Source organism: Lissotriton vulgaris, chromosome 10 (genome assembly GCF_964263255.1).
Source record: "Lissotriton vulgaris chromosome 10, aLisVul1.2, whole genome shotgun sequence".
NCBI classification, from domain to species: Eukaryota; Metazoa; Chordata; class Amphibia; order Caudata; family Salamandridae; genus Lissotriton; species Lissotriton vulgaris.
Window position 1 is genome coordinate 352,940,164 of NC_141698.1, and position 27,963 is coordinate 352,968,126.

Genomic DNA, 27,963 nt, shown 5'->3' on the forward strand with positions numbered 1-27,963 from the left:
GGATTAAACCCAGATCTTTTGACTGGGTGTGAGTGTTTGATTGTTTCAGATGCTCCGTCCATCACCACCCCCTTTTGTACCGCTTTGTTTGCCATAAGTTGGCAGGGTATGCTCAGACGTGAGTCCCTTGCTCACTTTGCCACTGGATTCAAGCAAGCCTGGCTGAAGATGGCTGGAATGCCTGAAACCAGTCCTAGGAAGCTTGTTTCCGGTCCAGGGATGGCATGGCTTGGCAGTTCGGCTGGACTGTTCCCATGAGGCACAGGGTCAGACTGATTTGCATATAGCCATGTCTAAAATGGTGTGGCAGAGTGGGCTAAAGAACGGTGATGGATTAAACCCAGATCTTTTGACTGGGTGTGAGTGTTTGATTCGTTCAGATGCTCCGTCCATTACCACCACCTTTTGTACCGCTTTGTTCGCCAGAAGTTGGCAGGGTATGCTCAGGCGTGAGGCCCTTGCTCACTTTGCCACTGGATTCAAGAAAGCCTGGCTGAAGACGGCTGGAATGCCTAAAACCGGTCCTAGGACGCTTGTTTCCGGTCCAGGGAAGGCATGGCTTGGCAGTTCGGGCTGGACTGTTCCCCTGAGGCACAGGGTCAGACTGATTTGCATATGGCCATGTCTGAACTGGGGTGGCAGAGTGTGCTTAAGAACCGTGATGGATTAAATCCAGATCTTTTGACTGGTTGTGGGTGTTTGATTAGTTCAGATGCTCCGTCCATCACCACCCCCTTTTGTACCGCTTTGTTTGCCATAAGTTGGCAGAGTATGCTCAGACGTTAGCCCCTTGCTCACTTTGCCACTGGATTCAAGCAAGCTTGGCTGAAGACGGCTGAAATGCCAGAAACCAGTCCTAGGAAGATTGTTTCCGATCCAGGGAAGGCATGGCTTGGCCACCACTTTTTCCTAGGAATGTTTTTTCCTTAAAACTTACAAAATTCATATCTCTGGTTCTTATTATCTTATTCTGATCATTACGATGTCTTTTACCCAATTGAATTATTCCCTCTTTTTCTAAATTAGTTTGATATTTCTTTGTTTGTTTTAGCCATATGAAATTGTCTTTCTTAAGTTAGGTAGGTACTCTGCTTCTTAACATGACCCTTGTTTGACAGTAAGGACTCAGGGAAGTGGAGGGACATACAATGCAGCAAGCAAATAAATCCTAAATTTCCAATCTAAGATCACCCAAAAATGGCGCACTCTGCTCCATCTTGATTAATTTGGTTTTAAAAGGATCAGATTTCAATTTTAAGCATACCACCACAGGCTTTCAGCATTACATCTTTACTCTTTCCCATAAATGGTCCTATTGTTTTATAAGAAGGGTCCAACTGCAGTCATATGAGTAACTTACATACTTTTTGTCCCTTCGTGCCACACTCAGATGGGCAGGGTACTTAAGGGAAGATGCAATGCTGTGATTCAAGAGCTCTTTTTCTGCACCTCCAACAATTCCCTCATCTTGATCTGGGTACTGCTAATGAGGTCCAGAAGATAAAGCATGTGCTCTCCCAGAACCTGAATGTCAGCTTTGAATATAAGGCCCACATGTCACTATCTCATTTTAAGTTCCTTGATCTAGTGTAAGCAAACAGTGTTTCTCAAAAAGAGACTGCTAAAACCCTCTTTCATCTGTACCACTTCCCATCTCTTATTGTTAATCTTGAAGCTTGCACTGTGTGTTGAAAAGATTGACATGAAGGTGGATCTTGTGTTTTCTTTTTTAACCGATTACTTCAATAGTATTTCTCTTGTGACTGAATCAGCTTTCATTCATGCTGCTTTAGTCTTAGATGTCGGGTGACTCCTCCTGTAAAATTGTTTATCATATTGTTCAGATACTAGGCTGATAACAACTTGGGGGGGGGCGGCCATGTGCCCCCTCCCCATAATGATTAAATTGGGTTCTGGTAGTGGGGTCCCTGGGGGCAAAACAGGCTCAGGAAGGGAGGACACGCGCCTCCCCCTTATGAAAGACATTTGGCCTCAGAGTTTGATTTTCCCCAGAACTGAAAACAGCTTGGGGAAGGACCACCCCTTAACTAAAACATGCGGGCCCTGGGCTGCCATTACAGTTTTTTTTCTTTTTCCAAATTCAATTTTTTGGGGTTTTAGCCCCAGAGGGTGGGGGTCCCTCTGGGTCCCCTCACAGGCCTAGTGAGGCAGGGTATCCCTACACCCTTATATTATTTATTTTTACAGTTCAAGACAGGGGACTAAATGCCAGAGTCTTATAATGGCTGCCAGAAACCTTTTCTGTAGGTTGCTGGCACCCAATTAGACCAGTCGCTCCCGCAGGAGTCAGGCTTCTGCAGGAGCAAGATGGCACAAGAGAGAAAGCTCACTGAGTCAATCAGAATGCTCTACTTTTAAATTTGTGCTTTCTTGAGAGTCTCAAAAGGCGCTCGCGGACCCAACTGTCCAGACATACAAATATATTTTAACCTTAGGGGGTCGTGATGATGGCGGATGGAAAACCATTCCGTCTGCCGTGCTCGCGGTAAAAAACTGCAAACATGTACTACGGCATTGCCGCCGGCCAGATAACGATTCAACGTTCAATGGACTAAAAAGGCAGCTACGGCGGCGGTATGACCGCACAGCTGATTACGACTAGATTGCGGAGCTGGCGGAACAAGCATTGCATTCCGACCTCCGCGGTCACGCTTAGGCAAAATAAATGGCAGTCATAAAAACTTAACAACAGGGCTCAAAGTGTGCCTGTAATCTGCACTGCCCTCAATCACATCAGACAAATCCTAATGATACACCCCAACTGTTTTTGAGAATGAAAGCTACGGTCAACATGGAACATGTACCTGATGGTCATCACGCATGTGGACACACCCACATACCACAGTATAAAACCAACCCCTTCCTGGACCAGCATCCTTTGCAAAGCAGGCTAAGAGAGACAGGACACCATTTTCACAGACATCACACAGCACACAATCACATCCACCTATCTCCGCGTAACACTATTTCTCATCCACACACCTGACACACGGTATACAGACAAAATATCGAATCAAAAAGAAAAGCACTAATATCGAAGTCAAAATATAGAATGGACAAAATATCGAATGGACAGAATATAGTCCACAAAAATATTGAATTTAAGGTAAGTAATTTAATATCGATTTTCATAAATATAGAAAGTCAAAATATCGTATATAATATAGGTATTAAATGTATCGAATTTTTAATAATATTGAATTTTTTAAAGTGTTTTGTATGTTAGTATATGTGTGAAAATTGTATATTTGTTTTATAATTTATTTTAAGTAATGAATTTTATGTTATTGAATTTTTGCGTAATTTAATTCTGTAGCGGGTTGTGGGTTTATAGGGGAATAGGGTGGGAAGCAATTTAATTGTAATTAAATAAATATTTTAATGTATTTATTGGTATTTTTTTAATTAATTGTTAATAAATTTTTAATTGCTAATTAAGTAATTGTTAATTGGCAATTAATTTTATTTAATTGATTATTTGATAATTATGTTAATTTCATTAATTAATTTTCCGTATCAGGTTGTGGGTTTATAGGTGAATAGGGTGGGAAGTAATTTAATTATAATTAATATTAAATATTTTAATTTATTTATTGGTATTTATTGTTACTTAACTGTTAATCAATTTTTAATTGGTAATTAATTAAATTTTAATTGGTAATTAATTTGTATTAATTGATAATTATGTTAATTTTATTTAAAAAAAAACCTGTAGTGGGTTGTGGGTTTATAGGGGAATAGGGTGGGAAGTAATTTACTTGTAATTAAATATTTTCATTTATTTATTGGTATTTATTTTGAATTAATTGTTAATTAATTTGTAATTGCAAATTAATTTGTATTAATAGGTAATGCATTTTAATAATTAATTTGTATTTGTATTTTTAATTGATTAATTATTATATTATATTAAATTGGTAAATACTTTAAAAAAATGTATTTGTATTAATATTTAATTTATTTTTATTAATATATGAAGTATTTACTTTCCCTACTGTTGCACTCACTGGAGTGGGAAATGGAATTTTTACCCTTACGCTATCCAACGCTTTTCCTACCGTTGCACTCTCTGGAGTGGGAATAGTAATTTTTACCCCTACGCTATCTAACGCTTTCCCTACTGTTGCAATCACTGGAGTGGGAATAGTAATTTTTACCCCTACGCTATCCAACGCTTTCCCTACTGTTGCAGTCTCTGGAGTGGGAATAGTAATGTTTACCCCTACGCTATCCAAAGCTTTCCCTACTGTTGCACTCTCTGGAGTGGGAATAGTAATTTTTACCCCTACGCTATCCAACTCTTTCCCTACTGTTGCACTCACTGGAGTGGGAATAGTAATTTTTACCGCTACGCTATCCAACGCTTTCTCTACTGTTTCACTCACTGGAGTGGCAATAGTAAATTTTACTCTCCCGCTATCCTACGATAAAAATATTGTATATTTTTTTATTAATATTATGTTAATATATATATGTTTTGAAAAAGAAAGTTGTATGATTTTTTTATAACAAATTAAGTATTTCATAATTTTATGATTATTTAAGTATTTTTAGGTGTATTTGAGTTAATTATTTTTAATATTTCATTAATTTTAAATTATTTTTAAGACATTTAAAGAAATTCGATATTGTTTTAAACAATATTTTTATTCTATATTTTTGTACTTACCTGTTTGTAGATAGGAATTCGATATTTTTTATTCGATATTTTATCCTCGATATTTGTGTAATTCTAAATTAGTGTAACCGATATTATATCAGTGATCCCTCACACACCTCACATATCTTCATCACCATCTTACAACCAGCACTGTTCACTCATTTGCACCATGCCCCTCCAAGAAAATGCCTATATTCACAGACACAGGGTTGAAAGTGATGGAAGACGAGATAATCAGGGTAAAACCACATTTGTATGGGAACCTGGTCCAACAGACCTTACTTGTGAGGAAAAATCAAATGTGGGCAAGGATCTACAACAAAGTAAATGCAGAAGTGACCACCCTACGCACACTGCGTGACATCAAAAAACGGTGGACTGACCTCAAGAACAGGATTAAGGCTCGGGCCCAGAGGAACCATGATGCGGCTCAAAGAACTGGTGGTGGCCCTCCCATTCCACCACTAACTGTCAGCGAATTGTGGGAGAAGGTTCTTGCCATACTGCATTCTCAGAGTCTCACAGGAATCGATGGGAGGGTGCAGACAGGTAAGAACAACAAAAGGATCCCATCACACTGTAATGTAGTGTTTTTCACATCAATTAAGCCTCGATTCCCAGAACAAATGAAACTAATGTACAATGCACGTTTTCAATATGAATGTCTCACAAGGCTAGCATTTCCTTCCTCTGCTTCACCTCACAGGAATGAAGCCATCTTACTAGGGAGGGTGTTGTTGAGACCTGAGAGCAAGACCACAACTCCCACAAGACCCTCTGGCCTCCCTCCCAAACAGCATGGAGCCCCCTCCCCACCCCATAGCCATGTGGCAGCCATCTCCCTCTACAGTGCCTCCTAACAGGTAGGTAGCCCCCTTACTAGGAAGGGTGTTGTTGGGACCTGAGAGCAAACCTCAACTCCCACAAGGCCCTCTGGACTCCCTCTAAAACAGAATGGAGCCCCCTCCCAACCCCACAGCTATGTGGCAGCCATCTCCCTCTACAGTGCCTCCTAACAGGTAGGTAGCCATCTTACTAGGGAGGGTGTTGTTGGGACCTGAGAGCAAGAACACAACTCCCACAAGGCCCCCATGCCTCCCTTCCGGACAGCATGGAGCCCCCTTCCCACCCCACAGCCATGTAGCAGCCATCTCCCTCTACAGTGGCCCCTAACAGATAGGTAGCCATCTTACTAGGGATTGTGTTGTTGGGACCTGAGAGCAAGAACACAATTCCCACAAGGCCCTTTGGACTCCCTCCCACACAGCATGGAGCTATATGACCACCACATCCCACACTTGGTAGCCAACTCTGTAAAGCTCCATCAGTTGTAGCCATTGCACACACAGCTAATCCTATTCAGAGGTCACACGAATAACAGTATCAAAGATAAAGTTACATGTTTCTGACAAGCAAACTTCAAGAACGCAATGGTCAAAATCCAATGTGCAAGTCCCATTGTCTCAAAGCATAAAGGCTCACATCAACACATGCATGGAGACTCAGTCAAAGCTCACACACCTCATGATGTCAGTACAAAGAGCCCAACATAAATCATGATTTTGATGCATAGCAGACAGATACTCACTGAAAAGTCCCCAATATCCTAGCATTACCTGAAGTGGATGAGCAACATGTCTTTGGAAAGACAATATCTGTACACATGAAAGTGTTTGTATTGCCATGTCACATCGCTATCAAGCAATATATGTACTTCCACAGCATGTTCAACTGCTGCCAAACTGTAACGAATGCCAAGTAATGCCAATGTCAAAAGTTACGTTATCTCACATGAAATGTTGAAAACATGATAATCATGTACTGAACATGCTGACAATATAACCTCAGTTCAACAGGTGACTCAATATCAATAGTGTGCAACACTGAGATCAATGAGCCGAGCCAGTCTCCCCCTAGGAAGGTGACCTCTCGGATGCTGATTCTCTAAATTTTTTGGATGAGGAGGACCAACCTGGCCCCTCAGGCGTGTCCGGGCAAGTTCAGTCTCAGGGCCTCACTGTCCCCAGCACCAACACCATGACTCTCACAACAACAGCAACAACACTGACCCCTGCAACAACGACCAGTGTGGCAGCCAGTGCCACCACCTCCACCGCTGCCTCCAACACTGTCCCTGTGGCAGTTGTCACCAATACGCCCAGGCAGCTCGGGGATGCTGGGAACAGTGTGCGTGGGTGTTGACAGTCAATGCCACAGGTCTGTGTCTGCAGGGCAGGTGGGAGGGCAACTTGGGGACAGTGATTAGAGTAGAGTAGTGCACCACCACTCCTGTCCAGACACCGAAATATGGACTTCATTAGTCCAAAAGTGCATTCCACCACACAACGTTTCCTCCCATGGGCATCATTGAAGCCTACTTCCCTGGGCCTACTTGGATTCCTCAGTGGGGTCAGCAACCACGGATGATTGGGATACCCTGAGTCAACTTTTTGGGAGACACACAGACCAACAATGTAATTGAAACATGTGAGGAGAGCAGCATGTCACACAGACGCCACATTCATTGACACAGCCCACTTGCCAACAAGCCAGACCCGCTCTGGATGAAAACTTGCCCATCAAATGTGGGATGATGTTGTTCCGCAGTATATAGGAGTCATGTGCCGTACCAGAACATTTTGCACACACGTGGGATATGATCTGATCAGCTTGGCATACCACTTGCACATTGATTGAATGATAATGCTTGCGGTTAAGGTAAATGTGCTCACGCGCCTGTGGTGGAATAAGGCCAACGTGTGTACCATCAATGGCTCCTACACATTTGGAATGCGTCCAAGATCATAAAAATCCCCTTCACATCTGCCAATTCATTTGTTCTTGGAAAGTGTTTGTAGCTGTCCTTGTAGGTCATCAATGCTGAGAGGACATCCGTTACACCGTGCTGGACATAGGCTGCGACATCCCACTGACGCTGGCCACGGTGTACTGGAAAGACCCAGTGGCAAAGTAATGCAGTGCTGTCGGTAAATGGGCTAAATATCGATTCCAAAATATAGACAAACCAAAATATCGAATCCAAAATATAGAATAGACAAAATATCGAATGGGCAGAATATAGACATCAAAAATATCGTTTTGAAGGTGAGTAATGTAATATCGATTTTAAAAATATCGACAGTCAAAATATCGAAGTACATTATGGGGCTGATTCCAATCCTGGAAAAACGCTGTACAAACCGTGGTATGGAGCGTTTTCTCCATACAACTCGTACTTGTAAGGAGGCCCCTACAACCTAGGAAGTACGATCCGTACAAATAGACACACTCCATAAAAATTGTAAAAAAGACCATACAACTCGTTCCGATTCGATTGCTCTGTACGCGACGTTCCCATGTATTCCTGGCAGCAGTTTACAACCCGGCAAGTACGATTCGTACAAACGGCATGCGGTACGGCTCTTTTTTTACAACAGCCAAAAAGTGTGGGAAAAGCCTTGTACGCCCCTAAAACAGTACGAGACAGACCCCCCCCATGTACGCGTCGTACACCCCATGAATACAGGGGTACGGTGCGTATGCACAGTGCATACGGATGACACGGAAAGTGGGATACGGTGCGTACATACGCGATGAAGGGGTACTGGTCGTGTACGCACCGTACAAGCACTGTACCCCAAAATCACCTGTGTATGAACCGTACCCCAAAATCGTGTATTTACGCACCGTACCCCAAAATCGGCCGTGTACGCACCGTACCCCAAAATCGCGATGTACGCACCGTACCCCAAAATCGTGTATGTGCGCACCGTACCCCAAAATCGTCCGTGTACGAACCGTACCCCAAAATCGCGTATGTACACACCGTACCCCAAAATCGGCCTTGTACGAACCGTAGCCCAAAATCGCGTATGTACGCACCGTACCCCAAAATGGCCAGTGTACGCACCGTACCCCAAAATCACGTATGTACGGTGTGTAAATGCACGATGTTGGGGTACAGTGCGTACACAGGCGATTTTAGGGGTACGGTGCATACATACACGATTTTGGGGTACGGTGCGTACATACGCGATTTTGGGGTATGGTGCGTACATGGGCGATTTTGGGGTACGGTGCGTACATATGTGATTTTTGGGGTACAGTGCGTACATGGGCGATTTTGGGGTACGGTGCGTACATGGGCGATTTTGGGGTACGGTGCGTACATACGTGATTTTGGGGTACAGTGCGTACACAGGTGATTTTGGGGTACGGTGCGTACATGGGCGATTTAGGGGTACGGTGCGTACATATGCGATTTTGGTGTACGCACCATACACATGCCTCACATGTGGGGGGACCCCTGTACGCCTCATACCTTTATACGACCCGTACCCCGGTATGAGTCGTACCCCCAGAACGAGTCATACCAGGGTATGAGGCGTATAGGGGTTCGCTTCGTTCCCCGGTACGAGTCATTCCCCGTATATAGGCCATTTTCCATACAAATCGTATGCTGACAAACTGGTACGAATCGTACTTGACGGGTTGGACAGCCTTTTTACAATTTGTATGGTCTTTTTTACAAGTCTGTGTCGTACAGCTTTCCCCGATCCGATTGATAAGGATTGGGCCGATCTGTATGTATTTTTCCCGTACGAATCGTACTTCACAGTTTGGAAGGGACTTGTACAATTTGTATGGAAAAACACTACAAATCCTATTTGTATGGGAAAAAAAATCCAGGATCGGAATCAGGCCCAATATAGTTTATTAAAAATATCGATTTTTTAATAATATCGAATTTTTTTAAGTGTTTATTATGTTAGTATATGTGTGAAAAATGTATATATTTTTGTAATTTATTTTAAGTAATTAATTTTATTTTATTTAATTGTGTAATTTAATTCTGTAGCGGGTTGTGGGTTTATAGGGGAATAGGGTGGGAAGTAATTTAATTATAATTAATTAAATATGTTAATTAATTGGTATTTATTTAGAATAAATTGTTAATTACTTTTTAATTGGTAATTAATTCTTAATTGGTAATTATTTTTTATTAATTGATAATTATGTGAATTTAATTAATTTATTTTCTGTAGCGGGTTGTGGGTTTATAGGGGAAAAGGGTGGGAAGTAATTTAATTATAATTAATTAAATATGTTTTTATTTAATTGGTATTTATTTTGATTAAATTGTTAATTCATTTTTAATTGGTAATTAATTAATTCTTAAATTATTATTTTTTAATTAATTGATTAATTGATAATTATGTGAATAATATTAATTTATTTTTTGTTGCGGGTTGTAGGTTTATAGGGGAATAGGGTGGGAAGTAATTTAATTATAATTAATTAAATATGTTAATTAATTAATTGGTATTTATTTTGATTAAATTGTTAATTCATTTTTAATTGGTAATTAATTAATTCTTAAATGATTATTTTTAATTCATTGATTAAATGATAATTATGTGAATAATATTAATTTATTTTCTGAAGCGGGTTGTAGGTTTATATGGGAATAGGGTGGGAAGGAATTTAATTATAATTAATAAATATGTTAATTAATTTATTGGTATTTATTTAGAACAAATTGTTAATTACTTTTTAATTGATAATAATTAATTCTTAATTGATAATTACATTTTAATAATTGAATAATTGAAAATTATGTGAATTATATTATTTTATTTTCACTAAAGTGGGAATAGTAACATCTACCCCTATGCTATCCAACGCTTTCCCTACTGTTGCACTCTCTGGAGTGGGAATAGTAATTTTTACCCCTACGCTATCCAACGCTTTCCCTACTGTTGCACTCTCTGGAGTGGGAATAGTAATTTTTACCCCTACGCTATCCAACGCTTTCCCTAATGTTGCACTCTCTGGAGTGGGAATAGTAATTTTTACCCCTACGCTATCCAATGCTTTCTCTACTGTTGCACTCTCTGGAGTGGGAATAGTAATTTTTACCTTTACGCTATCCAACGCTTTCCCTACTGTTGCACTCTCTGGAGTGGGAATAGGAATTTTTACCCCAACGCTATCCAATGCTTACTCTACTGTTGCACTCTTTGGAGTGGGAATAGTAATTTTTACCCTTACGCTATCCCACACTTTCCCTACTGTTGCACTCTCTGGAGTGGGAATAGTAATTTTTACCCCTACGCTATCCGCTTTCCCTACTGTTGCACTCTCTGGAGTGGGAATAGTAATTTTTACCCCTGCCCAATCCAACGCTTTCCCTACTGTTGCACTCTCTGGAGTGGAAATAGTAATTTTTACCCCTACGCTATCCAACGTTTTCCCTACTGTTGCACTCTCTTGAGTGGGAATAGTAATTTTTACCCCTGCGCTATCCAAAGCTTTCCCTACTGTTGTACTCTCCGGAGTGGGAATAGTAATTTTTACTCCTACGCTATCCAACGCTTTCTCTACTGTTGTACTCTCTGGAGTGGGAATAGTAATTTTTACCCCTACGCTATCCAACGCTTTCCCTACTGTTGCACTCTCTGGAGTGGGAATAGTAATTTTTACCCCTACGCTACCCAACGCTTTCCCCACTGTTGCACTCTTTGGAGTGGGAATAGTAATTTTTACCCCTACGCTTTCCAACGCTTTCCCTACTGTTGCACATCCAGGAGTGGGAATAGTAATTGTTACACCTCCGCTATCCTACGGTAATAATATTGTGTATTTTTTATTAATATTATGTTAATATATATATATGTTTTAACAGATATGATTGTATTTTTTTTATAAGTTAAATTAGTTATTTAATAATTTTAAGGTAAGGTAAGTATTTTTAAGTATATTTTAGCTATTTATTTTTAATATTTTTTTAATTGTACATTAATTTTAATAAATTCAATATTTTTATAATGTATATATAAATAAACAATATTTTGGGGTCGATATTTTGGTACTTACCTGTTTGTAGATAGGAATTCGATATTTTGTCCATCGATATTTTGGGATCTATATTTTAGGTAGTCTATATTTTGTCCCTCGATATTTAGTCAGTGATCCGTGCAGTCATCACCCTCACTGCTGCTGACAATGCTGCTGGATATGTCCGCCGAGGCTTCAAATGTGGCTCCAACTGGGCACATAGCTCTTGCAGGGTAAGGCTATCCAGTCTGATTTTTTTGATTGTTGATGTCCTCCATCATCGCCAGGTCTGGCATAGGGCAACAGACTGCTGGTCTCCTTCTACGTACTCTGGCAGGGGACACATGTTAAAATGAGTCAAAGATGAGATGTGGGAAACAGCTGAACAAAAGCCTCACACAACCACAACATTGACGGGGCTGTTGAACACGTGTCATGCACAAGTGACATGCATACACACCTTGATCTTCTGTAGTTATTCTTGTAGCCAGGTTGTACATACTAACTACTGCAACATTTACATGAGATAATGTGTATGGCATATAGTACACTGCTACATCCTGTGTATCCAGCCCTGTGGGTAGACGACACAGCACATGTGGGTAACAGCAGCAATGCAGAGTTACTTGTAGCTTCTGTTAGTGCACAACCTTAATCTTTAGTCACACAAAACACAACATCATAACGAAAGGAGGCTTGTGAGTGTCAGCTGGAAAACAATACATGAATATACAGCACTGTAGACAGACATATATGCACATCACGGTGTAAATCCATTGTGACTGTGAGAGGCTTTTACGTTACGAAGCTGTCAAGCTGTCGAGCAAAACGAGGAAGACGCCGTCCGGAGCTCCCAGATCGAAACGCTGAGGCAAACCTGCCGAGGTAATCCCCTAACCTTAAACAACCGCAGGCACAGTGGAAGCCTAAGCAAAGCCCACAGCCGCGAGGGGTGCACAGACAACGGTCGGAGCAGCGAGATTCTGCCGAACGCGACACCAGCCATGGGCAGCATCCTGGGTGCGGCTGGGGCCACGAGCCGCGATTAGGACACGGCAACAAGCGGTGCATTGGGAGCCGACGAGGCAGCAGCCTCGAGTGGAGCTCTGGGAGCCGCGAATTTCCGGACAAGAGTGCCAGGAGTGGGCAGCAGGCAGCAAGCAGCAGCAATTACAGCAAAGGCATCAAGAAGCAGCCCAACCCCAACCCCAAGCCCGAGTGTCAAGGCGGGGGGCCAAGGCGGGGGACCAGGCGGGGGGCCAACGCTGTCGTGCATCGCGAGCAAGCCGAGTTCACCCTTCGCCCCTATTGCCTCCAAGCAGATCCCCACCCCACAGACCCAGGTGTGAGTGGGCTAGAAGTGACAACAGCCGTGAGCCTTCCTGTGAGAATTCCAGGATTAGGCAGTAGCAGCAGCAGAAACTGTGGAAGCCCCAGGACTCGGCTGCATTTGTGCCTGATATCTTCTCAACGCTCGCTGAGAAGTGAGCAGTGACTTGGGACCGGTTGGACTAACGCAAGTCCTTTGCGAGTCCTTTGCGAGCTGAAGACAAAGGCTGACGTGACACAGTGGGACTCACGGGAGGCAGAGGCTTGGCCTGGATCGACCAGCTGGGACAGCTGTCTGAAAGGGAACCTGGGACACGAAGAACACACTAACTGACCCAGGTACGTGGCTATACGCCAAAGCTATCCCAGTAGGATAGCAATTCCTGCTCTCCATGAAACTGTTAAAGAACACTGCCAACTAACTGCTAATTAATTGCACGGAGCATATAAACATCTAACTGACCATTTTTACCTTTAAAGACATAGCAATTTTAAGTGGCCCACAGCTATTGTCATCCACCTATCAAATAAACTAAATAAACCTCCACTGGGAAATAGTCCTTAATCTCTTGGATTTACATGCAGTGGTGAAAAAGAGTCCAAGCCAAGACCTTTCTGGAGCAATGAGATCTGGAAAAGAAAGAAAGTACACTGCACCCAAGCGAAGGAAGCCCAAGCAACCAGGCGCAGCTGGGGTCCAGGGCCACGTCAAGCACACTCCAAAACCCCAAAAACCCAAGAGCCTAACCCTATGGGACTATTTCAGAAAGACCCCATCAAAAACTGCAGAATTAATACAACTATTAGAGCAACACCTGCAAACTTCGGAGGCAACCACTTTTACAACCTCTGACCATTTAGGGTTTGAACCTAAAGCACCACCGCAAAATTGGGTATTCAACACAATGCCAGCAGAAGAGCCGTCAGAGGTCTATATTTTTGGGTCTACCTGTACTAACCATAACAGGGAAAATACCCAAACTGTTCCTCTCAAACCAGAGAAGCCCTCCACTCCTCTGGCAGACGATAACGGGGTTGCCCCTCCACCGCAATCACAGCTGGAAGATACCATGTGTTCAATAGAGGCCTCCCCTTTGCTGCTACAACTTCCACATTTCCCATTTAAGCCACTCACGGGCTCTCCACAGCAAACAACGACGGTCCAAATCCACGGGCAAGCTGGGCCAGCGCAATTCAATGGTAGTTACTCACCTTTAAATTCGCCAACTTCACCAATAACAAAATTATTAACAGCATCAACAGACTCAAGTCCTTCACACAAGTTATCTTCGCCTCCTGGCCAAACAAGGACTCTATGTCAAAGTCAATCAGCGCAGATGGCAGAAAACGACCAACCCATGTCCGATCTGTCCCTTTTCTTTAAGACCACCTCAAATTCCCCAAGCCCGAGCCTCACTACAGATGAAAAACCTAATATAGAAGAGGACACTACGACCAGTGTTTGACCTCAACTATTGCAGACCCTCCAACAAACCGTGACCGCACTTAATTACCATTCAGTAAAACTAGAGGTGCAAGTTGATTTACTAAACACCCTGGCACTCTTTACGTCAGGGATCGACGGCAAATTAGACCAATTGAACTTGTTAATTCTAAGGGCGCAAGCATCTGCGAACTTTGTTCAACCAACGTGCTGCTGCTCTCCAATTATTGACTCCCTCTCCCTGCTCCCAGATTGCCTTTCCACTGTTATCAGGAAAGTAAAGCAGCTGAGGGGGGGATACGTGTCAGCCAAACTGCAACCCACCAAACATCAAGAACAGGACAAACCACGGAGGACTGTGGAAACAAAAATACAAAAACAAAGGAAGAAGAAGCGGATATCACAGGATCAACTAACCGCCTTCCATCGATGAACGGTCATCCCCATAGTGCTCCAACAAAACCGACCCCGACGGTTGAAAACTGCACTCTCCCACCACCAACCGGGCCTATAAACCAGCATGCCAAATCTGAGGACGGGCGAATCAACAGCCTTGCTTCTTCGCCCGCTCCATCAGTCCCGGCCTCTCCCGGGCCTATTCCTCCTTGCAGCAAAAGAGAGCGTAAACGTCAACGCAAAGCGAGAAATAAACTCAGGGCTAACTCCAACTTGGCCCATAAGAATCTCTTCCCCATTTTTTCGATAGCCGAAAACAAAAAATCCTCAATAGAACCCAGCACAGTGGAACCAACGACAAACTCAACAACAACCTCGAATGGACCAACTGTGGACTTACCCATTCATGAATTGTCGAGGAGCCCCCAGAGTCTAAGAACATCAACAATTGCCTCGGCAATGAAAGCAGAGGGTAGCAATCCTGCAACAAGCACAAGGGTGAGTCCAGTTAGGTCAAATAACACTGGCCAAGAGACAGCGGCAGGAAAATCTTGTCTTTTAATGGATCTCCCCCTTCTCGGGAACGAAAATATAACATCACAATTGAGTTTTACGAAAACCATTTGCAATGACATAGCTGCTCGGATCAGTCATACTCCACAAACAAAACGGGCTCCCCTCCAACCACCACAGAAGTAACATAAAAATAGATCTGATGCAACAATCGAAAAACTGATCCTCAAACCCACAATTTCACCAGAGCCGCGAAGCGACAACCAATCGTGTCATCGGATTTTACTAGCCCCGAGTACAAATCTAAGGGGCGGCACGATATTCTCAACAGATCAATTCTGCTGAAATTAGCGGAAGGCATACCGGGGCTAGTGGGTCTGGATACGAATAACATCGAATCCATTGAATTCCTTCCCCCACGAGGAAACCAACCCTCTGAGGTCACCATTGTAACTTTCACACAGGCAGGCTGGGTAGGAGCCTTTCTCGAACACAAGGCTACACTGCGGAACTGGGGGATTAGAGTGCACCCTTATTCAACACCAGGGTATCCAATCACGCTGCTATCAGGAGCAACTACACCCAGCTAGCCAGCCTTTACCAAAAACACAGAGCACGGGAGGCCGTTCTCTGTTCTAAAAAATGCCTCAGGGTCGGATATAGAACTCAAATGCCCTGAAACAGCGGTGAGAAACAAAGAACCAGACCATGCTTGGGGATGGCTGCCAGCAGTATTGGCCACAAAAAGCAGAAACTGACCATCTGCGACATGTTCACCAGCAAAAACTTACAATCCATTAAAATCACTCCTTCCGTCAGGGGTACAACAGCACAGTGTGGTCAGCAGCAAGGGGGAGCCACTTTTTTCACTGTGCTCATGGAATATCTGCGGCCTACATCAAAAAACCTTAAATGAAGACACTATGTCTTTCCTGGGGGAACATGTGGTAATTGCCCTGCAGGAAACTTGGGAACTTGAGGGCCGCCCTATTAAAGGATTTATTGAATATCGGAAACAGGCACTGAGGGACAGCCGCTTCGGCCACCCTAAAGGCGGGCTGTCCACATACATATCGAATAACCTAAAAGGCGAATTCAGTCAACTTTACCTGAAAGAAGACTGGCTGCTGGGGGTCAAAATTAATCTACGGAGCAGACAGCGATTGCTCTTACTTATAGATGTGTACATTAATCCTAACACCCGCACAAAAAAAGACCACCTGACCAAATTCTGCGAAATAATGAATGATATAGCCACAGAATATCCTAACTCGGACCGCATCATCACAGGGGACTTTAACACAAACCTTTTCCAGGGGAACATAGCAGACTCAGATGGACCCAACATGACCAGCATCACTGAGGCTGTCCCCCAATCTAAACCCCCTGTGCATGCTTCCAATATATTAGGCGAGGTCACCGTGTTGAGACTTTACAACGCAGGGTACCTGGTGGTGAATGGAAGATCGGCAAGCGATTCCCCCCAAAACTGGACCTGGTCAAATGGAAGAACAAAATCCTACCTGGACTTCACTATTTGTAATTCGGAATTCCTGTTCAATCTGGCTAGCTTCTCCGTCCTGCCAAGGCCCGAAAGCGACCACAGGCCATTGGTCATTTCCTTTGCCACAAATTTAGCTCTCCATAAAAAGGCACCATTTACATACAAAGGAATACACTCCGATAACTTAAAACGCCTGAAATGGAGTGAGTCTAACTGCCAGTGCATCTTAAAAATAAGCAAGGATTTTATCTTGTGTGCTCCGGACCAAATGGCTTCCCCAACAGCAATATGGTCGCAGTTATGCGCACATCTGATCAGAATTTATCCAGTGACAAGGCAGGGCCCAAACCGTACACCACAAGTAGGAGCAACAGCCCTCCCCATGATAAAAACATTAAAAAGAACGAGAAACAACGCACTGAGGTTGCTTTTAAAACTCCCAGAGAACAGCAGCTTCCTCGTTACATACCGTCATGCCCAAAAGGCACTTAGGAGGCAGTTACCCAAGAGAAAAAGGCCCAGGAATCTCAATTCTGGGTTAAACTGGTATGGGAAAGTAAGCAACAGAACTCAAAGACATTTTGGTCACTTGTCAACAACATCGATCGAAACATAACATCCTTTGGATCAGCGAACATCCAGGAAGCAGACTGGATCTCGTACTTAACAGAGCATTTCCAGGCACAAGATAACCCTGACCGCACTGGATTAACACGGGTTTCTAAAATTGGCACGGGCATAACATCGAACCTTTCACCCGATCAAATGCAGGGGCTTACCTCACCCGAGGAATTGTCTTAAGAAAGAGTAGTCAAAGCACTGACGAAAGGGAGACAAGACAGAGCACCAAACCCGAATGGCCTGCCGCAAAGGCTATTCAAGTCCGATGTCCCTTTCTGGTCCAAGGTGCTATCAAATCTCTTTAATTACACCCTGAGCTATCAAACCATTCCGGATTCTTGGAGAGGTGCTATTATCCATCCCATCTATAAAGCTGGAGCACGAGGTAACCCGAACAACTACAGATTAATTGCCTTGCTAGATATAGAGGCAAAGCACTTTGCAGGCCTTATTTTGGAGGATCTCAGACAATGGGTAAAGGATAAAAATCTGATTCCCTTGAATCAGACAGGGTTCGTTGCCAAATCAGGAACAATGACAAACTTATTGGCAATCTCCACCATCAATGACAAAGCCCTTACAAACTCAAGGTCGATTTTTTGCTGCTTTGTTGACTTCAAAGCAGCATTTGACAGGGCGCCTAGGGCTGCTCTGTGGCAAAAGCTGAGGCAGTGGGGAATCCCAGACAATATCCTGAATCCCATCATCCTGCTGTATTCCAACACATGGTTTCGAGTGAAGTTAGGGTCTGGCGCGCATCTCTCCCAGAAAATCTGGACCTTTCGTGGTGTCAAACAGGGATGCGTGCTGGCCCCCCTCCTCTTCAATCTATTCATTGCTGACCTATCAAGCTCTCTAGAGAAAGTAATAAGCCATCCACCAAAAGTAGGAGGCACAGCATTATGCAATCTCTTATATGCCGACGACCTGGCACTGTTCAGTCTCACCAGAGTGGGGCTACAGAGACTCCTTGACGCCTTAATGCAATACACGGTCAACAACCAGCTAGAAATTAACATGAAAAAAACTATGGTTGTTCCGTTTGGCAAAAAACGCTACAGCGGAGGAGGCTGGACAATAAACAAAGAAAGCATCTCAATCGGCCAATTGTACAAATACTTAGGGGTCCATTTGGACTCCAGGGGCAGTTTCACCAAAAAGAGTACTGTGATTGCAGCCAAGGCTACAGCGTTAATGGTATCCTTGGCCAAGCTATCGAGGAGACTCTCAGGCCCCACGGTCTTGCCTTTATTGGAAGTGCTTAGAGCAAAGATCGGGCCCACACTTTCGTACGGCATAGAGATCTTTAAGGGTAAAATGAATAATTCCTTAAATAAACTGACAACCAAACTCTATAAGAAACTGCTTCACCTGCCGAGTTCCTCCTCGCCAGCACAGGTCAGACTAGAGTTGAGCTAAATTAACTATGAATCCTCTAACGTTGGCTCATATCTTAACCTGATCCACAAACTAAGACAGGCAGAAGCTGGTACCCTGTAACTCCTGGTCTGGAACAAAATCAGTGTGAGCAATCCGGGGGGATCATTCGGCCGCCTCCTAAATGACTACATCCAACAAATGTCTGCTGCGGATCTTTGGGCCCTTAACCCAAGCCAGACTGCTTTCAAAAACACAATTAAAAAAGTCATAAGACTGAAATCCCTGATCATGGACAAAGCTCTCCTTGCAAAACGCAGCCATGCTTGGGCAGTAGCCAACTTCTATAAACGACTATCCCCGGCTAATTACCTTTTGATAAGCGATGCCTGATCGCCCTAAGACTGGGAGACTGGCGCTTCCTTCAAAATCTCCCTGTATGGCGTCAAAAAAGGGTTGATCAAACGTGCAGAGGGTGTGGATCAGCAAGCGAAACTTTTTTGCACATGCTTTGTACATGCCCTTTCTTTATTCTACAACCCAGACTCCTACTCAGGCCAGAATGGAACAGGCTGGGAGTTCGGACTTGTAGACACGCCATTATTGCTGCTCTGTCCTTAGAGAACACTGTTTTAAATATAAAATTGGCCAAATTCGTTCAGCAAGTTTACAGTCTTTTAGAAAAATTGGACAACTGTGCAGAATAATATGTACTTTAACCTCATCTGCATTGTCTGGGAGTGCTAATTTCTAAATTGACACGCTGCAGTAAGCACTGATAAGAAGGCCAAATTTTATTCTGTTTTTATTTTCATCTTTTCTTAACCTCTTTTAAGCTGTAAAATTGTATTAATGTGCTGGAAGAATCTTTTAAAGATATGTTTTTATATATCTAAATAAAGTCTTTGTACAGTTACAGACGTTGCCATGGTAACCAAAATGAAAAACAAATACACATGGAATGTGTATACATGCACACATGGCTGAAAATGACAGGTGATGTCGAACTGACTGATTTTTTTTCTCACACGTGCACTCCTAGGACGTGTGTGAAAACATATACATGCAATGGCAGCTGGGCAAAGTGTGGCTCAATGATTAGAGCGGGAGACCCTGATGCAGAGGTCTAGTCCGGGACCAGGGTTCAATTCCCCGCCTCGGCGGGTCTTGGGCTAAAAAATTCCATGGACCTGATAATTCTCACCTCGGTGCCTATTCCAATCATGGAGTCCCACTCTGCAACTCTGGGCAATAGCTTGCTTAATCTCCACAACGGCCCCCACAACGCTAAGGATGCCTGGCCTCCACCTTGGGGGTGCCCAGAAGTGGACGCCTCACAGGGAAAGCCAGGATGGGTTTCACAACGGTATTCATACAAGTGCCTTGAGACCCTTGCGGGTGAGTAGTGCGCTATAAAAGTATCAATTTACATTAACATTACACTGTATGCCACACCACAACATGTGTTTAAAGTGCTAGGGGTTACATATATGTCTGATCTCCGTACAATAGACACCTCTAAATGTCAAGCAACATAACTGCCCCTTCATAAGACAAACCATGGATGAGAAATTGTCATTCAAATAGCTAGGGCAATTGAAACAGTGTTCACAAGTTGAATGTTTCAATAGACATCATTAGTACAATGTGAGTGGCCTCTGTCCTTTTTGACTCCTTAGGTCATTTATTTCCAATTCTGGCCACAAGACGTGACAAAGAATGTCATTTGACTCTCCTTTTCTGGGACATAACATGTGTGTGAAGACTTAACTCAAAGGTCACACTCTATAATCTTTACAGGGTGTACAAATCACTTTAGGCAAATGTGTTGGGATGAGTAATGCAATTAGCAAAGTAAGAAGGGAAGTGCAAATTGTTCTCACAGGCGCGGTAGGTGGCATCCTCTGTGGTAGCACACATTGGCCCCAATTGAATGATGCAGCATTGCGGTCGCTGCTTCCTGACCTCCGTGGTGCATCATCGCCTATGAGAAATAGCCATCAGCGAATGGGAACTGCCAGCGGCTAACATTTTTTAATTTCACGGTAGGCGTGCTCTGCCACTGCGAGGCCCAGCATTGGCCCCAATTGAATGATGTAGGATTGCGGTTACTGCTTCCTGACCTCCGGGGTGCAGCACCGCCTATGAATAATAGCCATCAACCAATGGGAACTGCCAGCGGCTAACAGTTTTTGAACCTCATGGTATGCATGCTCTGCCACTGCGGGCCTGGTATTGGCCCCAATTTAATAATCCGAACCAGGCTGGCCAATGGTATCAGCAGAGCAATACTGGAACGAGCCCAGGGGCCTATATATATGTCTGTGAAATGTCCAAACCTGTCACTTGCCTAGAGATACTGCTGCCTGCCTTGCCTCACCACGAACTGCTGCTGTACCTAATCTCTGGAACCAGTCATGGTTCGTACTGAGAACCTGGGCCCGTCCCTTCAACACAGAGGAGCTGGAGGCTCTGGTGGACGAGGTTCTTTAGCAGTACGGCCAGCTCTGTGGTGCTCCAGAGGTACTGCTAAATGACTGCTAAACTTATTTAGAATGCTCAGAAGGCTCACAATATATTACTGTACAGTGCTATGTGCCTCAGATTGCAAGCCAATATAGGTGCTTTCTGATTTTGTCATCTGCATTTCCCATACATGACATACTAGTTGACGCACTTGAGTATGTGAGGAGGATGGCACACTCGTCAATGTTGCAGTTCCTTTGGTGAAAAACATCACACATGTGAATCTCAGAAAAGATAATGTATACATGTTCGAGTTCGAGTAACAAACGAGTTCAAGTTCATGGTGTAGAACCTTGTTCCCCTTGAGCCCTTCGTGCTTGCAATGACTAAATTGCAAGAACGTGGTTTATCAGTAGTACAGTTACAATGATGACTTTATGAAATCTCTTTTTGAACACACATTCCCTCTGCCATGTCCTCTATGAGTTCATTATGTGTACATTAGAGAGATGGTAAGTGTCGATTGGGCAGAGGGTAGTTATTATGGGGTGTGCTTATTCTACTGGGATACTATGGAGATGAGCCCAGTTTGAACAAGAGTACCTGGCCTGTTCCTGTCTACATTAGTGTGAAATTACCTCTCACATCTGATAAATGTACAGTGGACATGTCATCCTTCTTTTGGTGTCATTATGTGTAGACTCGCTCTTGTGTATGCACTGTGTACTGACACACAATGCACCACTACAAAGTGTTACAAATTTTAAAATAAAAAATAAAATAAAAATGTGTTACAAATGTCTCCTCTTGTCTCCCATACCTACAGCTCAAAATCCATCAGCAGAAGGCAATGTGGAGGGTCATCGCCCGGAAGGTGCGGCCCTAGGGATCTCTAACCGTTGACACAACCACTGCCACAATAGGTGGGATGACATCTGCCGCTTAGCAAAAAAGTAGCCGAAATGACGCTGGGCATGGTTCCTCTGACTGGTCGGTTGGTGCGCCGGAGCATGACCCCACTATTGACCTGCATCCTGGCAGGGACACAGCCAGAGCTGGATGGGCGCCTGATGGTCCAACAGCAGCAAGTTGAGGGTGAGTTTAGTACAAAGTTTGATGTTGCACATGAAAGACTATGAATCCCAGTCCAGAGAAAGGCAGTAACCTATGAGATGTCTCTAGTGTAGTGTAATTGCCTCTACGTTGACTCAGTGGTGAGTGCAGATATTCTGCGCCTGTACAATGTGTGGATTGTCATGTGGCAAGGTAACGTCAGCCTAAGTGTCAGTCTCTGTGGCATTAACTGTAAGTGAACAACAGTGAGCATCATGTCAGGGTGAATCTCAAGATTGATGTTATGCATTTCCATGTAATCAATATATCTACAGATTGCTTAACAATTATCAACAGTAGTTGTGTTGCAGTACCTAAATTAGTGGATGTGAGGATGTCATGTCACTTACCAATAGTTTCCTTTAACTTTCCATTTGTGGGTTCTATCACCTCATAGTTTAAGTGTGACACAGTAAATTCTGATGTGTAGCTCTCTTAGCTGAAGGCATGTATATGTGCCTACAGACGATAGGGTGTGATGTTGAGATGCCAACACATGCATAGCAGTTTGGTAGTATGAAGGCAACATGGAGCATGACTGTCCAATAAGCATGGTAACATGCATCAGCTGATCATAGAAATATTTTGAGTTATACAGACAGTACATGGAGAGTCAAATGTGTGCCTTGAGTCCAAGCATTTTGGTTTGTATAGCTAAACATGTTTGTGATCCGGCCACTTCAGTGAAGTGTCTCTGTCTTCTACAGTATCTACCGAGCACAGAGAAGGAGAGGGGCCCGAAACCATCGGTGAGGCTACTGGCATGACTGCTCCTCGGGAGTACAGCGACACTGAGGGGACATCGCATCAAAGTGGGACAGGAGTGTTCTGGAGGAGCCCGCTCCAGAAATACCTACATCCACTTCCTCACACTCCAGCGGTGACTCCTCGCGGTTGCCGGGCAAAGGAGGATTGACCTCTGCTTCATGATCTGCCACACCCTGTCCTGTGTCCACCCTCCCTGATGCTCCCCCGACTGGTATCCGGGCCAGCTGCCCTAAGAAGGGTAGGGTATCTTTCAACCCAGGCCCGCTGCCCCAGCCCCTGTGTCCCCTGCTGCCCTCCGTGTGGAGGCCATAGACTTCTTGCGGCAGGTGTCTATGGGGCAGATTTTGCTCCTGAATGCCCTCCAGGATCCTGGCAGCAAGTAGTCACAGGTTGTTGCTTTCATGGCAGGCATTCATTCGCATGTCGATGGCCTGCACAGAACTGTCCAGTCTTTGGCCTCCTCACTGACGGCAGCCATTCCGTAGTCACAAGCTCACAGTCCGGCTCCTGTCCCTTCCACAGCCGCCCTGCCAGTGATCCAACCTGACCAGAGTACACACACACACACCAGAGCACTCAGCCACCAAGTCATCTGCACTCAGTTCACGACAACAGCAGTCCAAGTGACACAGACACAAGATATCATTCCAAGGCACACAAGGAGCACACATGCCATCCCCACTATGAGCACATCACAGGAAACAGAGAAGCAAAAACACAAAAAACATTCATCCACATTGCAGACCTAAAATTCCTCGCCCTCCAAACCTGATCCTGAATAAGCATAGGAAGTTGCCGTGGCCGCCGTGAGGCTGTTGCCTGCCACAATTGCCCCCCCCACTTCAGAGGGCTGTTGTGCCCAAGACTTCAACATCATAGGAAGGATTGACAGAAAAGTAGTAAGGTAGTGGTGGCTCCAAAACAGGGGAGGTGGGATAAAGCCCCCGCAAGCGTACCACCAGATCAGAAGGTTTTACCCAAAAGTATCACCAGTACCTGCTCCACTTTCTGGGAAGACGGAAGCTGTTGTGGCCAAATTACCTATCCCTTGGCCAAGGACACTTGGGGGCTCTCCTATCCCCAAGCAAGTGAGGCCCAGTCCTCCACATGCAACATCAGCCACTGAGCCTCCCCGCTGCATTTCACCACCTTCCTGTGCGACAACTCAACCAGGTCCAGCCTGCCCTCAGGCTCCCACATCCAGGGATCCCTCTACCTCAACCAGTTCTCCCCCTCCTAGGTCCAGTCCTCCGACTTCCCCAGACAGCCATCCCCCACCCAGTTCCCGTTTTCCCCAAATTTGAAGCAGTTACTCTGTATGTGCCCTTGAGCATTGCCCTTTCACACATGTATGATTCCGTTGATAAGTGACTGTTTGTTTTCATGATCAGACACCTTCTGGAGTGTTTGTGCACATGTTGGGGTTCTTGCTGAAGCAGTGTGCAGTGTGTCATTGTAACCTCACAGTCCTAGGGTACACCTACATCTTAACCACATCATTTGTGAGTATGCAGAGTGTGTCACTGCAATGTCTGTGTTGTTAGTCTTGGGATCCGGCCTGGCTCTTGCTTACCTTTGTTCTCACTGTGCTGCAAACATAATGTGTAGGTTTTCACATGCATTGCTGTCACTTTCCACTGTATTGGCTCCAATATGTGTTGGTCTGATTCATAGCAGTCACAGTCATACCATTGAGGCCTACACAATGTGAGATACTTCACTATGGCTTTCTGCTTTGTACACTCCTCACCTGTACAATTCTTGTGTATACACCACTTCAGTCAAAACTTGTGCCCCTGCATGCAATGCAAATGTTTGTCCCTCCCCACCACTCCATGGTGTGACACTGTACTATGTGCAAATGATTTGTATCCAGAAGCATTGTGGCCCTAATCACTGTTTCAGTATAGGATATGTACTCTTTGAGCCTACTTGATTTCAGTCATGGTTGCTAATGTACAGTATAGATAGATTTCCAGCACAGTCCTCTTGTCTTGTTCCAGCATGGATGTTTGCCTGGGTTGTATATCAGTAGGTGATAGCAAACATGTGTGGCTGTTTGCTGAGGCACTGCTACCCATCTTGCGCACGCATCTTCCTCACTTTGCAGTCTTCCGTGTATACACTCCCAGCCACCAAGCAAACCTGCCACCTTGAGCTGGATCGGAGCTGTGTGAGTGGTGCTTGTAGGTGGAAGAGGGGGGAGCAGTGTGACAGGAGGAGTCAGCACAAGGCAGCCATTAGGAGCCCTGAGGGAGTCACTCATGCAAATTGAGAGAGCCTCAGACATTGCATTTCGCAGGTTTCCGCAAACATCGTAGACCTGGCCCTGCCTGCATGCTTGCTGGGAGTTGTTGTTGTACTGGGGTTGTTTGCGGGGAGATGTTTTGGATGTACCTCTGCTGTAGAGTGTGGCGGCATCTTATCTGCTGGTAGTGAATCGGGTAGAGCAGTTGAAAGGCCTGTAGAGCAGGATCCATGGCTGTTCTGGTCATATGGAGGTGTTCTGGGACGACTTTTCCTCTCCGTACTTGTGCTTCCGCCATCCTCGATGAGGTGGTTTTACCGCCGCGTTGGGATGGGCTGTTTGATACATTTTGATCTGTTTGGGGGACGGAACGTCATTCTGCATGCCGGTCCTGCTGTATTGGCTCCGTCGAGCACCCTTGTGTAACAAAAAAAATGTGCGGAGCCCTAAACACCACAGCAGTTGGAAAATGGGCTATCTTGGGCCATTGTAATATGGGGGTCGCAAGGACTGCTGCTGCAGTGGAAAAATGTACGTTTTGTGTGACCACCACCACTACAGATGCACTTCCATCCGCCATCGTAATAGTCCCCTTAATTTCTCAAAAACGACATAATGGATTTGCACCAAATTATAAAAAGCACAATCTGCGGACCAAGATCTAGATTCCTGCCAAATTTGGGGTATATCCTTTAAGCAGTTTTTGCGGTAAAGCTTCTCAAAGAAGTCTTTGAAAAATGCATGTGAATTTTGTATTTTGGAACCCCCTGTTTTCCCGGCCTGATTACCACTGATTAAAATATATATAATTATATGATGCATATGTCAATGCCTTTAAACAATAGATATTTACTCAATAAATAGATATTTGTTGTGCATGCATCATATCCATCAATGAAATATTTGCAACTGATATTCACATGTAGGATTGTACATGCATTCTGCCTTACAGGCTCATGTATCACTTTATCACTTTAATTCTTTGATGCCCTGGTGTACATCAGATCCCATGCCCATGGATGGTCACCCTATGCCAAGCGCTGTCATCATTATGCAATATTCATCACTTTAAAGTGTAAGCACCATCATACAACAGATGTCCAACTTTTATCAAGAAGGACCACAATTATTGCATGCGCAGCAATACTGCATGTGGTCACCAACCACACGAGGGACGGCAAAACAATTTTTTTGTGCTGGTTTATACCGGAAGGTATCAGAGCATGTGACATAAGAACTAGTTGTATTACAGATGGACACATTCATTTTTTTGTTTGTTTCTTTTAGGCACGGAGAGATTAAGTGATTTGCCCAGAATCACAGGATGCTTGAACCTCCCGCCAGACTTGAACCTGGTTCCCCAAATTCAGAATCGGCCTCTCTAGCAATAGAGCCACACCCTGTCAAAGCCAAGAAAGATCAGCAATATAGCAGGACTAGCATTATGTCGGGCTGGGCATCATCATATCATAGATGCCCTCAATATACTACAAATTCCTACCAATGTGCAACAACCAGCATTGGTCCACATGGCAACCGTTAGCACATGCGCACTCAAGCATGCTTATATAACTAAACAAATACATGCATTCTTATACAAAACCCAAACCAACCAGCATTGAAAACTGTTTTTTTAACTCGACTAGTTATAGCAGCTGTATGGATCCACCTAAACCAGACTTCTCCAACGAGTAGATCATTAGCTACTCTAAGCCCTCCAGCCACCTGCAAGTTGCTCTTCTGTGTAGCTAAGCCTGCTAAATTTGAAAATTGTACCTGGTTGAATTAATATATGTATACCAAACTTGAAAAGTGTGTATTCAAGACGATAATGTGTATTTTTTCAAAGCTCATGAGTTGATGCTTTGAGAAAAATTATTTCAAAATATATTTTAAACTGATGTTAAGGGTGCTTAAGGCATGTAGCATTGGAGATTTATTACTAATATTATTTCCTTGGTGCAAGGGGCATTGGAGCTATGGCTGTTATGTATTTCCCATATGGAGGAATTTCAAAGTGATAAAATCGCTTTTACATTACTGCTGGCAATCCTGCCTGATGAGCTGAGATGACCACTGCCAGCAATCTTTCATATGGTGCCACTCTTGTTTAATATGAGCATGATGAGAACACTAATAATAGTAGCCTGGGATTGTTTTAATTGAACATAAGTAGCTGGTACTACCTTGAAGGTTGGAGACCTCTGCGCTAAAGACAACAAGGCAGTTGTCTCTGTTGATTTGGCTGGTGCTGTCTGGCCTTCTTGCAGGAGGTAACGAGTCAAGGGCGCTGTCAGTGGCAGAGGGAAGTCTTCAGGGCAGGCACCCGGCTGATCCAGCTGAAGGATGGGTGGGCAGCATGGTCCAAGAAAAAGCATTGTAGCCAGTGAGTCTGCACTGAAGGATAAAGCAGCAGCCATGTCCTTTTGGTAGCTGTTTGTTGTGCAAGGAGGGTTAAGGCCTCGCAGATCTTCATAGTGATCTATGGAGCATGGGTTGCTTGCTTCAGCCACCAAGGCACAGACCACCAAGCCAGCCCTGACAAGACGTGCCTTCTGTGCAAAAGGGATGAAGAGTGCTAGGTTGGCACTCCCCAAGGAAGAAATCAGCCTATGGGAGTTGGGCAATCAAGTCAAGTTTATAGGGTATGGGTGGAACCCAGGAAA

At 44.2% G+C, this 27,963-nt stretch overlaps 1 long non-coding RNA gene across 1 annotated transcript in view; it reads left to right on the plus strand.

Annotated features, from left to right (window-relative positions):
- The window catches only part of LOC147685240 (uncharacterized), a 51,833-nt gene that overhangs the window by 20,721 nt on the left and 3,149 nt on the right, over positions 1-27,963 (plus strand). Inside the window, exons 2-3 of the long non-coding RNA XR_015300424.1 lie at positions 21,995-22,263; positions 22,989-23,030. This is a non-coding gene — a long non-coding RNA (uncharacterized LOC147685240). The remainder of the gene's footprint in view (positions 1-21,994; positions 22,264-22,988; positions 23,031-27,963) is intronic.